Source organism: Notamacropus eugenii, chromosome 4, assembly GCF_028372415.1.
Source record: "Notamacropus eugenii isolate mMacEug1 chromosome 4, mMacEug1.pri_v2, whole genome shotgun sequence".
NCBI classification, from domain to species: Eukaryota; Metazoa; Chordata; class Mammalia; order Diprotodontia; family Macropodidae; genus Notamacropus; species Notamacropus eugenii.
The window spans coordinates 215,211,900-215,216,191 of record NC_092875.1 but is presented as its reverse complement, the minus strand read 5'-3'; the positions used below and the strand labels follow the sequence as shown (position 1 = coordinate 215,216,191).

The following is a 4,292-nucleotide window of genomic DNA, read 5'->3' as shown; positions in this document are numbered from 1 at the left end:
CAAGAAATTATCTAAAATCAGAGGGTAAAATAGAAATTGAAAGAATCCACCAATCACCTGAAAAGTATCTCAAAATGAGAACTCACAGGTATATTACAGACAAATTCCAGAGTTTGCAGTTCAAAGAGAAAATATTGCAAGTATACAGACAAAAATAATGCAATATTGTGGAACCACAATCAGGATAACACAAGATTTAGCTGCTTCTACATTAAGAGATCAGAGGGATTAGAATATGACATTCTAGAAGGCAAAGGAGGTAGGTTTAAAGCCATGAGTCATCTAGCCAGCAAAACTGAGTGTAATCCTTAAAGGGAAAAAATTGATATTCAATAACATAGAGGAATTTAATGTATGCTTGAGAAAAAATAAGAGGTAAATAGAATATGTAAATTTCAAATAGAAGACTCAAGAAAAGAATGAAAAGGTTAACATGAAATCATAAGGGACATACTGAAGTTAAACTGTTTACGTTCCTACATGGAAAGATGATATTTGTAATTCATGAGACCTTTCTCATGGGAGAGATAGAATAGGATAAATTATATCACATAAAAGAGTTAAGAGAAAGCTTTTACAGCAGAGGGGAAGAGGAGGGAGGTGTGAGGAAATGAGTTAACCTTACTCTCATAAGAATTGGCTTAAGGAAGGAATAATATACATACTCAATTGAGTGTGGAAATCTGTCTTACACTACAGGAAAGTGGGGGAGCATAAAGAGGAGGGGTGGTAGAAGGGAAGGAAGATTGGGATAGGAGGTGATCAGAAGCAAACACTTTTGAGGAGGGACAAGGTGCAAGCAGAAGATAGAATAAATGGGAGATGAGATAGGATGGAGGAAAATGGTAACAACATGACTATCATGGAAATGTTTTGCATGACTACACATTTAAAACCTATACTGAATTACTTGCCTTCTCAGTGAAGGTGGATGGACAGGAAGAAGGGAGAGAATTTGGAACCCAAAGTTTTTGCTTTTTGCTTGTATGTTTGTTTTTTGCACTGAATGTGGTGACTTTATTGGTGGTACACAATACAGGACTCTAGGCTTCTCCCCCCTACTACAAGGGTATATTGGGACAAGGATGTGAATGGGAGACATGGTATCCCCAGTACAGGAACATAAGTTAGGAATGTAGGCTCCCCCGTGGTGGAACTCCTTTTTAGACTGTGGATGAAGATCTATGGCTTTCCACTTTACTCCTTGGAGGTCATGTAGACCATGAGGTCCACTACACGGTTGCTGTAACCATACTCATTGTCATACCAAGAAATGAGCTTGACAAAGTGGTCATTGAGGGCAATACCAGCACAAGCATCAAAGGTGGAAGAGTGGGTGTTGCTGTTAAAGTCACAAGATACAACCTGGTCCTCTGTGTAGCCCAAGATGTCCTTCAAGGGTCCCTCTGATGCCTGTTTCACCACTTTCTTGATATCATCATATTTGGCAGGTTTCTCCAGGTGGCAGGTCAGATCCACAACAGATACGTTGGGAGTAGGAACACGGAATGCCATGCCTGTGAGCTTCCCAATCAGCTTCACCTACAGCCTTAGCAGCACCAGTGGAAGCAGGGATGATGTTTTGGACAGCACCAAGCCCATTACTCCACAGCTTACCAGAGGGGCCATCTACTGTCTTCTGGGTAGCAGTAATGGCATGAACTGTAGTCATTAGTCCTTCCATAATGCCAAAGTTGTCATGAATGACCTTGGCCAAGGGGTCCAAGCAGTTGGTAGTGCAGGAAGCATTACTGACAATCTTAAGGGAATTATTATATTTCTCATGGTTCACTCCCATCACGAACATTGGGGCATCAGCAGAAGAGGCAGAGATGATGACCCTCTTGACTCCACCCTTCAAGTTAGCCCCAGCCTTTTCCATGGTGGTAAAGACTCCAGTGGACTCTAAAACATACTCCACTCCAGCATCTCCCCATTTGATATTGGTGGGATCCCTCTCCTGGAAGATGGTAATGGCTGTTTCATTGATCACCAGCTTCCCATTCTCAGCCTTGACAGTGCCCTTGAACTTGCCATGGGTGGAGTCATATTGAAACATATAAACCATGTAGTTGAGGTGAATGAAGGGGTCATTGATGACCATGATGTCTACTCCACCTGAGGTGAATGCAGCCCTGGTCACCAGGTGCCCAATATGGCCAAATCCATTGACTCTGACCTTCACCATCTTGTTTCTGGGATGTGACTGAAGTAGCAGATTCTGGTATCAAGCTTGGAAGAAAAGCCGAAAAATGGAACTCAAAGTTTTAAAAAAAGAATGTTAAAAATTGTTTTTACATGTAAATTGGAAATAAGATATCCAGGCAATGGGGTATAGAAATCTATCTTACTCTACAGGAGAATAGAAAGAGGAGGGGATAAGAGAAGTTGGGATGATAGAAGGGAAAGCTGATTGGGGGAAGGTGTAATCAGAAGCAAAACAGTTTTGAGGAGGGACAGGGTGAAAGGAGAGTGAGAATAGAATAAACAGGGGTAGGGGAAAAGGATGGAATGAAGTACAATTAGCAATACTGACTGTGAAAGAAAATAAATTTAAAGAAAGTTTTTCTGATACAGACCTCATTTCTTTAACATATAGAGAACTATGTCAAATTTATAAAAATAAAATCCATTCCCCAATTGATAAATGATCAAAGATATAATCAATTTTCAGATGAAGTAATTAGAGCTATCTATAGCCATATGAAAGAAAACTTCTAACTCACTACTGACTGGAGAAATGCAAGTTAAAAAATGTAAATTAAAAAAAAAAGAACTTATATATATTAGATTAGATATTAGGATAGAAAATGTTGGAGGGAATGTGTGAAAAAAATGAGACATTAAAGTACTGTTGTTGGAGTTGTGAATTGATTAAACTATTCTGTAGAGCAATTTGGAACTATGCTTAAAGGGCTATAAAACGATGCATACCCTGTGACATAACAATGCCATTATTAAGTCTGCATCCCAAAAGAGAAATAAACAAAACAAAACAAAGAAAAATGACATACTTGGACAAAAATATTTATAGCAGCAATTTTTGAGACAGTAAAGAATTGGAAATTCTTTGAGGGGCTGCCCATCAATTGGTGAATGGCTCAATAAGTTATGATATATGTTTGTGATGGAATAATATTGCACTATAACAAATGACAGGCAGCATACTTTCAGAAAAACTTGAAAAGACATGAACTGATTAAAAAGTGAAGGGAGCACAACAAGGGGTATATTGTACAATTACAACAAAATTGTATGATGATCAAAGGTGAATGACTTAGTTTTATCTTAACAATATTGTGATCCAAGAGAATTCTGAAGAACTTATAATGAAAAATACTATCCACCTCCAGAGAAAGAAATGATAGAATCTGAACGCAGATCAAAACATACTTCTTTTTTCAAATTACTTCTTTTCTTGTTTTTTTGTCTGTATTTTCTTTAACATAATTTTTTTTAACATAACTTAGATGCAAATATATTTTGCATTACTGCACATAAATGACACATTTCAAATTGCTTGCTTTCTTTACAACTGGGGACAGGAATGAAGGAGAGAGAGAATTCATTTGAAACTCAAAATAAAAGAACCCAATATAAAAACTACATGTAACTGGAACAATACTATATTTAATAACAAATATCAAATATTAGTAACCTCATTTTATTATGAGGAAACTGAGGCAAAGAGAGATAAGGCAACTTGACCCATACTCCATACATCATAAATAGGATATTTTCTTACTCCCTATACAGGAGTCTTATCATTATGCCATGCTGCCTCTAAAAATTTCTCAACATTTGAAAAGAGAAAAATTGCAATAAATAGATGGTTATTACATGTTACATGCATAATATAGATTACTTAAGTGGACAGGAAAAATGGATGATATTTGCCTAGTGTAGATTTTTAAAAATCACTTAAAAAGAAGTTATTCTAGAGAAGAAGAATTCAATCACAATTTCAGCATCATTCATCTAAAAACAAAAGATTAATAAATTTCTAACTTTCTGATAATTTTATACTTAAGACTGGGAAAATATGCCAAGGGCAACAACTATGCTCATTTAGAAGAAAGGCAGATGACCAGGGGAAAATTGGCTGAAGTATAAGTAATGTACCCTCAGTGACAAAATAAACAAAGACTTTATACTAGCCAAGACAAAGAATGTTGAAGACAGTTAGATACAGGCCTTTGCTTAGAAAAGTATATTTCAAATAATTTAAACATACCAATCTGGTTACCGTAAAAGAAAAGAAAATGGCTCAAGAGAAATGTTTATGGTTGATT

The 4,292-nt window shown here is 36.6% G+C and overlaps 1 pseudogene; it reads right to left on the bottom strand.

The window, feature by feature from the left end:
- Nucleotides 1–1,184: 1,184 nt before the first annotated feature.
- Nucleotides 1,185–2,188, bottom strand: LOC140498340 (glyceraldehyde-3-phosphate dehydrogenase-like; annotated as a pseudogene).
- Between the last annotated feature and the right edge of the window lie 2,104 nt (nucleotides 2,189–4,292).